General features: G+C 37.8%; 1 protein-coding gene and 1 pseudogene across 1 annotated transcript in view; one reads left to right on the forward strand and one right to left on the reverse strand.

The window, feature by feature from the left end:
* Positions 1-14,023, forward strand: part of SGCD (sarcoglycan delta) — a 936,356-nt gene that overhangs the window by 291,133 nt on the left and 631,200 nt on the right. The window lies entirely within an intron of this gene.
* On the reverse strand, positions 3,527-4,388 carry LOC132027523 (uncharacterized; annotated as a pseudogene).

Below are 14,023 nucleotides of genomic sequence, written 5' to 3' on the forward strand. Positions count from 1 at the left end.
TTTTTATCCATTTTTACCATGGTGGCTTTTTTTTTTTTTCCTACCATGGTGGCTTTTTTTTTTTTTTTTTTTTTCTTTTAAGAGGTTTAGGGATGAAGGAGAGGGAAGGAAATTAATTTATTTGGGGCATCTATTGTATTCCAGAAATTGGACTAGATACTTTCCATATTAATGCCTGTAATGGCTTACAAGCTTTGATCTCTTATCCAAACCCTTCTTGTGTTTCAAAATGTAGAATTTGTTGTTATTGTTGTTACGGTTGTTGTTTAGAAAGGTGAGTCAGTATACATGTCCTAGTGGGATCTTGGGCAACACTCTGTCATCCCAACATGTACTTTTTTTATGTGGACAAAACACAGGAAACATATGTAAATAGAATAAATGAAGACTATCCTTGGTGCCATTGTTGATTCAGGTCACGTTTTACAGTGAGACAAGTTCATGTCCGGTCAGGTTGGCCACGAAATATGTTCTGAAAACCTTTTCTTTTTAGAGCTTTTGATTTCAGAATTGTGGACGATGGGATGTGGGTTTGTATTCTCCACACATAGTTCAGGAAACTGTGGCTGAGACAGCTTCAGTGACATATGCTTCAGCCACATGGCTCGTCAACAGTGGAGGAAGAATTGGAACCTAGATCTTGTTCAAGAGACAATCTCCATTTGATTGCCATGGTCTCTTTTTGGAAATGTCCTTCAGGATACAGAAGGGAGAATTAATAGTTTCCTCCAATGCCATGCCCTGTGGTCCTGAGATGCTAAGCCAGTCCAGCCCTCAGTCTGGGTTTTTCAGGGGATTCGGCAATATGAGCACAAGATCAGTATTGTGCAAGGTCTTGCTCATCTCTGCCGATTCTGCTGATGACCTGACCTGTGTGTGCCGCACCACGCTCTGTGCCTTTCTTGCTGACATGCCAGCCCTGGAAGAACACAGAGATATATGGGCATGAACAGACTCTTTCAATTAAGGCATAGGCTTTAAATTAGATTAGACATTTTGTTAATAATTTCTGCAGCTAACTAGTAATGGCTCTGCTCTCTTTTGGATGATAGTGTTCCGGGTCTCATCACCTTGTCCCACCTTTCTCTTTCTCAGAGAGTGCTTGGAGATAGGAGTTGAGGAGTTGTGATCTCTTTCAGTACTCAAATCTTAAGATGCTTACAGATCACCTGGGATCCTGTGAAAATGCATTAAACAGATCAGTAGGTGTGGGACATGCCCGAGATGTTGCATTTCTCATAAGCCCCGACGTGATGCTACAGGTCCATGGACCACACGTTGAGTGGCAGTGACTTAGCTTGACTGATGCAAGTTAGGTAAGTAGAGGTCCTCTGTTCCCTTGGTCAACAAGGCAGAATTCCTTATGTACTAGTTTGCCATGATGGGCATGGTGTTAGAGTCACTTACCTGGGCTTGGCGTTAGAGTCTTTGGTTAGTGTAATTTGTATCCTGGTCTCCACTGCCTTGGTAAAGATTTCTTGAAGCTTTATGGCTGGATGGGAGCATGTTGGCTCTTATTTGCTAAAGACCCCAGGTCTCCATGCTGCCTCCTATCAACTCACTCTTGCCTTAAAGAGCAGGCATTTTGACCTCTCACTGACTCTCAACGTAGAGTTCATGCCACTGGAGAACTGAAGGTGCTTTGAGTTGGCAAGCTAAACTTTACTTCTGAGCACAGTGAGCCACAAGTTTAATCTGATGTAACTACATTTCAGAATTTTAGAGGGAAATCACAAAGGACCTCTTTCAAGTGTATCATATTAGGTGGAGTGCCAGAGCCCCCTGTCCCCACCACCCTGCACAGATCGCAACTTACCTAAAATACCTCCACACCTCAAGGTGCAGAATTGAACAGTTACAGCAGAGGCTGTGTCACATAAACCAGAATGTCCACTACCTGGACCAAAGAAACAGTGCCTACCCTGGTCTTTACCATGAGGGGCATTCATAGGTTTAGTTCTCTAGATTCAGTGTCTGATTTACTAAATGAGAACATATCTCCATAATTTGAATTTTATATGTGCAATCTGAATAATTCTTAGATCCTTCTCTGTATTCTTTTTTTTTCCTGTAAATCTGGATTTCTCACCAGGCAGTTGCTTTGGACGGACTAGTATGAAGGTCACATACACAGGAAGACAGAAGACTAAAGCTTATTAGTAACTTTCAAAATACTGCCCCATTTATAATAAATTCTAGCTCTACCTCTGGATAGGTTCCATTTAAATTATTTAAATTATAGATGTATTTTATAAATTTATAAATTTATATTTTTATAAAATTTTTTCTAAAAATAAAAATATAAAAATAAAATATATAAGTATATATTTATATATATATCTATATTATATATTATATATAATATATAGTACATATAAATATAAAAATAAAATATATAAATATATAAATATAAAAATTTTATGAAATTTTAATAAAATTATATATATAAATATATAAATTTATAAAAAATTATAAATAAATTTATAAATTTTATAAATTTAAATTATAGATACAAAAACATATCTCTCTCAAATATATTTAACCTCACAAGGAAGTGGAGTTTACTTATTTAGTGTTTACTGAAATATTAGGAACTTGGAGGAGAGAGATGTTGCTGTCAACTGTGTATATTATAAGAACCATATCTATTTCATACTTTTATTTACACATTTGTGTCTGATTTCTCTTTGCTCCTTTTACCATGGTTCTCCAGGTGTTATATACTCTTTTGGCAGATAATCATTTTTAAATCAAGTAACATATTAAAAATTATACTCTTATCTATAAAGAAAGAGTTTTAGTCTTCAAGTTGACAATAGAGCATGATCATTTTCTTTTTCTTTTTATTTCTTTTCCTCATAATTGGAGTGGATTTTATTGCTGCAGCCCAGATGGGAAGATTTAGTCTCTCAAGGGAGTGCTCAGTGGTGAGGTGACTCCCGTGCTGAAGAGGACTGAGGCATGCTAAACTTGGACAGGTCCAGGCTGAGGTCTAAGAAGGTGTACAGGGTGTAGTCATGGTGCTGGAGGTTCCTGTACATGGTGTTGTTGAACAGCTTGGTGGGGCTGGCATCTTGAGAGGGCTTCTGTGTGTCATCCTGCTGTTCCTGGCGAGGCACCAAGTCTTGTTCTTTCCCTCAAGTTCCAGGTCCGTGGTCTTCTCCTCAAAAACTCCTTCTTAGGAACAAGAACTGACTTCAGATGTTGTACTCGTACCTGACCTTCCAAAATGTCCTCTTTAGCCTTCAGCATTTCTTCCTTTACCTTCTTCCTCAAATTTTCTTTGTTGAACAGGGAAAACGCTGCCTCCCCATCATCTTCCAGTACTTGTTTTTCCAAATGTCTCTCTGGTCTCAGGAGTTGCTGGCAGCTGTCCTGCTGCTCTGGTTCTTTCTGACAATTGCACAGGTGGTGGGCTGTAGACATCTGGCAGTGTAGACAATCCTGACTTTGTATGATCAGGTCAGTTTTTTTTTTCTTTTTTTTTTTTTTTTTTAAGTTCAGGTGGCTTTTGGCTTTATATTTTTCACCTGAACTGAGCATTTTCTCTGTTTTTTTCCTTTACATTTTGCTTCCTAAATTCTTTGTCTGCTTTTAACATGGGTTTTGGTTTAGTGTCTTTTCTGTCCTCTATTGGCTTCAGGGTGGGCCCTTTCTTCTTTGCCTGACAGGGCCTCTTTGGAGGAGTGAGTTCTGGCTGTTCTACTGTGGCCAGGTCTTCTCTTTTGCTGACACTGCAAATTGGGGAGCTCTATTTGCAAGGGTACAGGAGGCCCACAGTTTTGGAAGCCTTCCTCTCCCCCTGCTCATCATCCAAGGATCAACCTTGGAGCTGTCACCCTTCTGGTCAGACTCTGAATCAGAGGAGCTGGACAAAGAGGACGATGAATCATCTGTCCCTCCCCTGTTCTCCTGAAAAGTTTGAATCTGAACCGTTTTCTTAATAGAGGCAGAACTTTTTGAGGAAATTCTATCAAAGTCTTTCTTGACAAAAATTCTGGAAGCCTTTCATCTGTGAATAGCATGCTATCATTGGGACTGGGGTTAGGGCTTGCTACCGTCTTGCCGTGATTCACAACTGATGGTTAAGAACTGGCTGAAGACTAGTTTTTAGACAATTCAGTTACTATTGGGGTGACTAGTAGTTTGCCTCTCTCCTTTGGTTCCACTACATTTTTTGGTGGACTTTCCTCCTTGGAATTTGGTGGCAGTCCCTTTTCTTTCTTCCCTGATTCTTCGGAGCCCCAGACTGTCCTTACTGCAGTAGAAGCAAGGCCACCATGATGGTCACGTGGGGGGGAGGGCTGGGCAAAGGCCAATTGAAAGTTGATTTTTTTAAGAGCTTCATAGTATTCCCACATATAGATGGCCATGCAGTGCTTTTCCATTGCCCAATTGCTGGACGTTTCTGTTTTTCACATGTTGCTGTCTTCTTTCATGTTTGATTTAAAATCAGAGTGAGATTAGAATATTTTAAGGCTATTAATATATATGAAATTTTATGCAAGACACTTTGTGTGAACCAACTCTTGAGTAAGTTTAAAAGTGAGACACTTTTTGTCTTTTAAATTTTTGCCAATTTAGGGCACCTGGGTGGCTCAGTCAGTTAGGTGTCTGCCTTGGCTCAGGTCATGATCCTAGGGTCCTAGGACTGAGCCCTGCATTGGGCTCCTTGTTCAATGGAGAGCTTGCTTCTCCCTCTCATTCTGTTTTAAATAAAATCTTAAAAATTTTAAAAAAAATTTTTCAAACTAATGATGAGGAGTTATATCACTATTGGCTAAACTTTGGTCAGCCATCACTGATGGGTTTTTTGCAGTTTTTTATTTGCCCTTTGAATTTTTATCTATATTTCTTTTATAGACAACAATCTCTTATTTCTATGTCAGATGAATATTTTCCTTAATAGTTTTATCATCTGTCTTTATTCTTTAAAAGACATTGCTCATTCTTAAGTTGGATAGTTGTTCTTTAGTATTTTTCTTCCATTTTATATGTGTGTGTTGTCATTTGTTTCTGCTTACTTGTTTGCCCGTGACATATGTTTTGGTTATTTTATGAGATAAAGATGTGCTTTGATTTTTTTTCTCAAATTGTTTTTCTAAATGCTGGAACAGTTTTAGAAAATTGTTTAGAAAATTGTTCCAACATTACTTATCGGAAGTATGAATCCTTTGTCAAGAGATAGAAATTCCACCTCCAACATATATAGCGTTTATGTATTTGGGGGCCTTTAGGTCCCTTTCTTTGATCTGTTCCTCAATCCTTGCGGTAGTACAAGACTAATATTTTACAAGGCTAATATTTTAGAAGCTTGGAATGGTTCTAATACAGATCAATCTAATACAGATTCAATACAGGTAGAGCGTAACTCTCCTTGTTACTCTGTTCTTTCAAAGTTTCTCTGCTTTGTCTTACTATTTATTTCTTTCAGTGAAATATACTATCTTTTTTTTTTTAATTTGAAATCATTTTAAATCTCTAGGGAGGTATATGCATCAGACAAAGAAGTGTATGCCCTTTACCCAGATTCAGTTTTCTTTAGCACTTCCCCATTTGCTTTAGTACCCATTTGCATGTGCTATTATTTCTTTTTTATTTGAGGAAATGATGTGATTTTTAAAAATTATTTATATTTTTCACTTAAGGTAGTTTGTGTATGTTGCACCCCTTAATATTTCAGTGTTTACTTTCTAAGAACAAGGATATTCTCTTTTTTGATCATAGCATATAATTTATCAACTTCAGGAAATTTCATACACAACCTTTTTATCAAATCTACACTCCTTCTTTCAGATTTGTCCCAGTTTGTCCAGTATTGTCCCAATAATATCATTTATAGCTTTTTTTTTTCCCCCTGCAGTAGAGAACTAGTCTGGATTGTTGGATTTGTCCTATCTGCTTAGTCCCTTTTAGTCTTTCTTTGGCTTTCATGTGACTGACATTCTTTGATGAACACAGACAGTTATTTTCTGTAGTGTTCTATATTTGGGGTTTGAAGATGGTCCCTTATGAGAAAGATTCACGTTATACATTTCTAGTGAGAATACTATGGATGTGATATGTTCTTTCCAGCATATCACATTGGGATCACATGATGTGCACCTGCCTTTCGTGGCTAATATTTATTGTGGCACCAGTCAGAGTATCGTCCATTTCTCTACTACATATTCAGTGCCTTTCCCCTTGCATGTAGGAAACGTTCTTCAAAAAGACATTCTGAGACCTTTATCTTTGATGATTCTGGTCTGAACCAACCTTCATGTAGTTGCAAACAGTGATTTCCTGAACCCCATCCCTTCCATATTTATTAGCTGGTACTGGAGCAGAAGGATGAGCCCTGAATTTATTTGTAAATGTACCTATTTGTTTTCAATGTGGACCCATGGATTCTTATTTAATAAGAATAATAGGTAGGTTAAAGTATCTCAGTGATCTTAATCATTTTGATGCTAAATTTGTCCCAGACTCAATCAGCTGGAACCAGTTGAATGTGATTCTTGTGTTCTTTTTGTTATAGTCTGTCATTCTTTGAGTACTATGGTTTCTTAATGAGGTGTAAGTGTATATGGTGATCATGAAAAAGCTTCATGATATATTGCTAGGCAAAAGAAAGCAAGGTACAAAAAATACGTACATAGTATTCTACCATTATGAAGAAAATGGAAAAATAATATACACATTCACGTATTTCTTGACAAGAAATTCTGTAAAGATAGCCCTCAGGAATATAGAAAGTGGTTACCCACAGTTGACAGACAAATAACCAGTGAAGACAAAAGTGGTGGTGAGATTTTTATACCAATGTCTTTTTTACAAAATTATTTTGAACCATGTGAATGTCTTAACCTTTGGAAAAAAAATAAATTATAAAGGTTAAAGCATTTATCTTCTCTTCTGTAATAGTTAATTATTCAATCAAATACTTTATGATAAAGTTTCTTACTATAGGCTGACCTCAGAAATTGGAAAAAATATAAAATAGACCTTATTAAAAGTACCTGGGAATATGTGTAAGTTACGGGGTTAAAGGATATAGCTTAAAGAATACACTCAGTGGTATTATAATAATATTGTGTGGTGTTAGTTGGTAACTACACTTGTGAGAAAAATATGTATGGGTAATATTCACAGCAACATAAGTATTTAATGATATTGGTACTCTAGAAAGAGATACATAATTCTACTTAGTTAACTGTTATTTCCCCCAAATAAGTTTGTGGCAGCAAAGTCGATTAAGTTGTATTTTTTTTTTTGAAATCAGAGTATATAGTTTTCTATATTCTGGTACCAGATGTTCCAGCTCTGGAGTCAGATATTTCTTCAAAGAGTCCTGTTTGGGGAATGATATTTAAAAAACAAAATCTGGCTTCTGGGTGGCTCATAGGTACTAGGGCGTGATTGCTTTCAAGCCCATTCAAAACCAGTTCAGTTCAGAAGTTTCTTACTTTGACAAATCACTGATGTCTTCTAGGACAAGAAACTGATTTTTGAAGCAAAACAGGGTCCTTAGAACACTTTCGTATTTCACATATTTTAATCTCCCTTTCCCAGTGAAAACCCTGATCCCATTTTAAATACATTCACTAATTTGCTCAGTTCTATAACCCATGTAGTTTTGGAATCATAGCTCCATTAAACCAAACCTTCTAAAAAGAGTTCAATATTTGATAGCCGTTACTTATTTTTTTTTCTTTTCACTAGTAGAAGATGTATGTGAAAGTTCTGTGTTGAAAAGTTACCTACATTGGTGTACTTTGCTCTCTTCAGTGTTATTATTCATTTAAAATGCAGTTGGGGTTCATTAGTTAGTTTCATTAATTAATTAATTAATTAATTAGTTTCATTGATTAGTGTTTGTTTAGTAGTTAGAGTTTTAGTTTGTGTTTAGTTTTATTTCCATTGTTGCTGATTTAATTTTATTTATTTATTGCATATGTAGGATATTAACATGATTCTAAAAGTCAAGAGCGTACCAGAAAAGGAGGAGTTGTTTTTTTTTTTTTTAAAGATTTTATTTATTTATTTGAGAGAGAGACAGTGAGAGAGAGCATGAGCGAGGAGAAGGTCAGAGGGAGAAGCAGACTCCCCATGGAGCTGGGAGCCCGATGCGGGACTCGATCCCGGGACTCCGGGATCATGACCTGAGCCGAAGGCAGTCGTCCAACCAACTGAGCCACCCAGGCGTCCCGAAAAGGAGGAGTTTTGAAGGGTCTCTCTGTCCCTTATACCTCTCATCTAGCCCTTCCCCCGCCCTTGGTAGGTAACCAGTTTGATTGATTTTTGGTTTATTCTTCCTCTTCTTTCTTTGGAAAAATAAGCAGGTGCATGTATGTTTTCTTATTTTCCTTTGTTTCTTACACAAAGGTAGCCCACTTTTTATAATCTTTTACTTTGCTCTGTTTACTGAAATGTGTCTTGATAGCTATTCTCCACGCAGTTCACGGAGACCTCCTTTCATCTTCCTTGTGGGTACTGTGATCCCCATTCGTCTGAGTACCGTAGCTTATTCCACTCATCACCTTTATGGGCACTTAGATAACTGTCAATATTTTGCAATTATGCATCATGCTGTAATGAGTGACCAAGTGCATATATGCTTTTGTATTGTTGGAGATATTTGTTCAGGTGTATTTTCAGAAACATGATTGCTGGATCAGATAACAAACACATACTGAGTTTTATAATCCATGTGCATATTCTCCTCTGTTGGGGTGGTTACTCTGAATTTCCACCATCGATATATGAAAGTGACCCTTTTCCCATGGATTTACCATGTTACACGTTGGATTTTTGCTATTCTTACGGTTGAGAAATTTGCATTTCTCTTAGTAAAAGTGAAATTGAACATCTTTTTGTATGTTTAAAAATCATTTTGAAATCAGCTTGTAAAATATCTTTTGCCTTCTCTGTAAATTTTTTTTCATTTCCTCAATATTTTTTCTTATATAAGGAGTTTATTTGGTAAATAATGTAATTTTAGAAGTAAAGAGGAGATATTCTCTGATTTTTTTCCCAAATTAACATTGATCGACACTCTATTTCTTTTTTAAGATTATTTATTTATTTATTGACAGAACCAGAAGTAGGGGGAGCAGCAGGCAGAGGGAGTGGTAGGTTGCAGGCTCCCTGCAGAACAAGGAACCTGATGTGGGGCTTGATCCCATGACTCTGGGATCATGACCTGAACCGAAGGCGGATGCTTAACCTACTGAGCCACCCAGGCAACCCAACACTGACACTTTAAATAAACATTATTAATATTTCCTCAATGTTTAAAAATTATAAATGTTAAAAAAAAGTAACAGAATATTATTGAAATACTTTTTCCTAATTTTTCATTTGTGTTCTGACTTTGCTTAGAATGGTTTTGTTTTTGTGTGAGAAAACTTTTCCCTAGTTATATTGAGATATAATTGACACATGAAATTTTTATTTTATGTACTCATATGCACCAATCTCTCTTTTTTTAATTGAAGTATAGTTGATACACAGTGTTACATTAGTTCAGATATATAGCCAGTTCTCTATGTTTATGGGTCTGTTTCCTCCTTTGCTCATTTGTTTCATTTTTTTTTTTTTTTTTAGATTCCACATGTAAGTGAAATTGTGTGGTATTTGTCTTTCTCTGTTTGACTTATTTCATTTAGCATAATACCCTTTAGGTCCATGCATGTTGTCACAAATGGCAAGATCTCATCCTTTTTTATGGTTGAGTAATATTCCTATGTGTGTGTATATATATGTGTGTGTGAGTGTGTGTGTGTCTTTATAGGTTGTTTCCATATCTTGACTATCAAAATAATGCTGCAATAAATATAGAGGTGCAGATAACTTTCCAAATTAATGTTTTTGTTTCCTTCGGGTAAGTACCCATTGATGGAATTCTTAGATCTTATGGTATTCCTATTTTTTATTTTTTGAGGAGCCTCCATATTGTTTTCCATATTGGCTGTACCAATTCACATTCCCACCAACAGTGTGCAAAGGTTGCTTTTTCTCCACATCTTTGTCAACATTTGGTACTTACCTTTTTGATATTAGTCATTCTGACAGGCATAAGGTGATATCTCATTGTGGTTTTGATTGGCATATACCTAGTAAATGTTGGACACAAAGCTAATGTTTAAAGATTTTAAAACTCTTTACCCTCAGGAAGACTGGAATATGTATAATTCTGCATCTCATTGAAAATTCCCTTTTTATGGATCTACTTCAATATTCATATAAAGATATTAATTATTATTATTTTTTTTTACCAAAGCACTGATGGCAATGTCCCTACTGGTAACAGATAAATAGAAAACTTAAATCTTTAGCAGTTGATGCTGCATAATATTTCCAAGAGTTTTATCGAGTTGTAACCATGTAATTTAATTTACCTATAATTCAAAGGTTCATTGTCTTTTTTATGGGAAAAAAAAAAAAATCTGTCAGTCAGGGAAATACATAATGCCCACAGAGAGACATTAAATTTTTCACTGTGAAGACAAAATACTGTGTATGAATCCATCACCCATTTCCCTAGCTCAACCTTATTTGACACATTTAATGAAAATCACTGACGGCTCCAGGTATCATAAACTACTCTCTAAAACAAAACAGAGAAGTTACAATACTTGCATATTTCACATTGAAGGGGTGATGAAAACTTCACTTCAGACATTTATTCTGTGATTTCAATAAGCGTAGTTAAAATTTTAGCTCAGGAGCCATAAATCACCATATGCTCTGTTCCGTCTAGGCTTGGACTTGGAACCTTGGATGTTGACAGAATTATCATATTAATTTGAGCTTTTCCTGGGTGTTTCGATTTAACTTTCAGTATTTCTTTTCCCCAAGACTTAAAAAAGGCCTTTCATTTAAAATGCATTACTTAGGGAACTCTTTTAATGATCTCACTTCCTTTCATTAAGCAGGCAAAATCACATTTCTTTGAAACATATCTGCCCAGAATTTGATTATTGAATGGAGATGAGTAATTTTTGGATGTGTGGAACATCTGTCGGGAATTTTGGAAAGGAATCGCCAACTCCGCTCCTGTGACTGATTTCCTATGAAAGCAGCAAAAACATTCTATCAGGGAGTAAAACTAAAGCTGTCTCCATAGGGCAGTTATAAAATGCAGGGGAAAGCTGGGGCAACTTACGGCTTCCTAAATGCCTGATTTCATGGTTTGCCGCCCTCCCTGCTCCTCACCCCGGACTCCTCCACGTGACCCTCCTTAATGCGCATCTCTGATCCTCTCATTCCTTTCTTCCCAAAGCTTTATAACATCCCAACACCTACTAGACAAAGTCCAGATGCCTGGATATGTGACTTAAAATCCCCCACAATCAGCTTGATTCTTCTCTGCAGTCTCACATCCTGCCACCTGTGCCCCATTCTCTGACTCTAACCCTTCGGGAGCCACAAACTCGTACCTCTCCTTCTGTCTCTCCACCTCAACACCCATGTGTCTGCTCTCTCCTTACCCTGCAATTCATCCCCGCCCCAACGTCTCCATCTCCAGTTCCCCTAAGTCCCCTGCAAAATAGTCCCTGATTTTTCCGACTAGATGTGACCTACTCTATGTGCTTATTTTTATATTTTTTTCATAGACATGAGGATTTATGGTGTACATAGTACTTTAGTCTTTACTCTTTCCATTTAATACTGTTTAAATATCAACTGAGCATGTACGCCTCTCTTATTTTTTAATATGCATGTCTTTATTCAACGATTTTCAAGAATAAACTAAGAATGCGATTTCTTTTTTCCTCCTTAATTAAAGATAAAACTAAAGCCTTAGAGAAAATCGAGGGAGCTGGGAAGAGGGCTGTGCTGTTCCTTAGTTTTTAAAGGGCTCGCTTTGTATTTTTAACAGCCACATTCTAACAAATCACATGGGCATGCCATAATTTAATTAACCGATCCAGTCATAATGGAGATGTTAATTGTTCCTAGTTGTGGTCTTTAAAAAAAAAATCCATTAAAAATAGCATCTATTGGGACACCTGAGTGGCTCAGTGGGATAAGCAGCTGCTTCAGACTCAGGTCATGATCCTAGTGTCCTGGTATCAAGTCCTGCATTGGGCTCCTTGCTCAGTGGGAAGCCTGCTTCTCTCTCTGCCTCCACCTGCCACTCTGCCTGTTTCTGCATGATCTCTCTCTGACAAATAAATAAATAAAATCTTTTAAAAAATAGCATCTATTATAAAATACTCTTAAATGTGTATAGTGGAGAAATTTTGCAAGGGTTATCAGTAGGATTAATTCTTAGCAGTGAGAGTACCTACTATTTTGAATTAATGATTTATGGTGGTATCTCTTAACCACCGTCCCCTCTCCTCGAGGCCTGTTGGCTTCTTGACATCATGTATTTATTCATCAGGCTTTAGGCAGAGTGGGCCCAGCCTTTAGGCTTTATGGGCCCAGCATGCTTCCGCTGCACGACTCTGCTAGGCAGAGTCCTTTATTGATGTAACGTTGTTCAGTCCTCAGAACAACCTGATGGTGTTGGGGATGGTTTATTTCATTCCACAGATGAGGAGACTGAAGCTTCAAGAAGTGAAGTTACTTGCAAAAAGCAGGTTGATTTGAACTGGGTTCAGGAGGTTGCCTGTGAACTCACTCAGTCACCCATAACTACGGCACCCTCTTCCACCTAGCCAGTCCTCTGACGTGTTTGCTCAGTGATTATACCTGGAACAGAACATGTAAACTTGCACAGAAAAGAAAACAAATGTTGTTCACATAAAGGGAAGCCATTTCTGCCTTCAGCCACAAATTGTTCTGGCGATTCTACTGGTTATTTTCCTTCAAGATACTTATCTTCTGGAAGAAATCACTTAAAAAAAGATCTCTTTTGTGTTTGGTTAATACCCGTGTTTCCATAAGTAAATCCCTGTATAAACAGTTTATTTGCAAGTTTTTAGGAGGAATTCTAACTATATTTTTTTTGATAGAAAAACAGACAGAGGGAAGGTGTAAGGGCCTATTTAGCCAGAGCGGCCCCTACCCCGGTTGAACTGCCATTTTGTTATTTATGCAGTAAAACTTAAACTGACCCTGCCCCCCCCCCCCCAGGGGAACTTACTTAAAAACAAGTCCCGGAATCGAGTCCCAGGTAACAAAGCCCAAATACAAGGGTGGATCAGGCCAGGTGGAGACATCGGATCCGTTCGGGGGATGCATACTGTCTCCCTAGTTACCAAGGAGTATGGGCCCTGCTCTTTGGGCACCTTTTGGGCGCCAATTCTAAACAAGATGATAGGCTGGTTCAAATATCTACTAGGGTAAATTATAATTCAATTGGTCACTTATGTGTGACCAGCATGACTGTGCAGCTTTCTCTGTGTGTTACAATCTCATTGGCCACCTGTGTGTGGCCAGGCCCAACCACATGGCCTTTGCTCTATAAAAGTTAGTCTGTGAAGCAAGAGAGGTCACCCTCTCTGTAAGGGGCGGCCTTGACTGGTCTGTTTGATGGTTGGTTTGATTCTTGATGCTTGGCATAAAATAAAGTTTTGCTTGACCTTCGCCTTGTAACAGTCTCGCTCCTTTAATAACAGACCCATTATTGGGGGACCCAACATTGGAGACCCATCAAAGGTTTTCAAGATTAGAAAGAGAAGTTTAAGACATTTCTTCTTTTCTAGAATATTTACCAAGCTTGTGCTACATGCCTGTGTTGTTCTACCAGTGGGAGGAAGAGGCAGGGGTAGAAACGTCTGGAACAAAAAGTAGAATATTAAGTACATGTATGGATGCACCGGGTGATCCTGAGTTGCTTTAGAGCCTCAGGAGAAGCTTCCTCTGGTCACATGGGAGTAGCAGTCTGATGTTCGGGGTGAGAGTGAACTGGGTTTGCCTGGCATGAGTGTGGTGGGTTAGAGGTGGCAGTGGAGGATAGGAGGGAGAGGCTGGACATCAGGAACAGCAGGAACACCATGTGCAAAGGCCAGGAATGGCGTGTGGGCATATCCCAGGATCCAGAGGAAGCTGTGTGATCTTAGTACTAAGGATAGGAAGAGTGGTGCAG

This window comes from Mustela nigripes, chromosome 12, assembly GCF_022355385.1.
Source record: "Mustela nigripes isolate SB6536 chromosome 12, MUSNIG.SB6536, whole genome shotgun sequence".
Lineage (NCBI taxonomy): Eukaryota > Metazoa > Chordata > Mammalia > Carnivora > Mustelidae > Mustela > Mustela nigripes.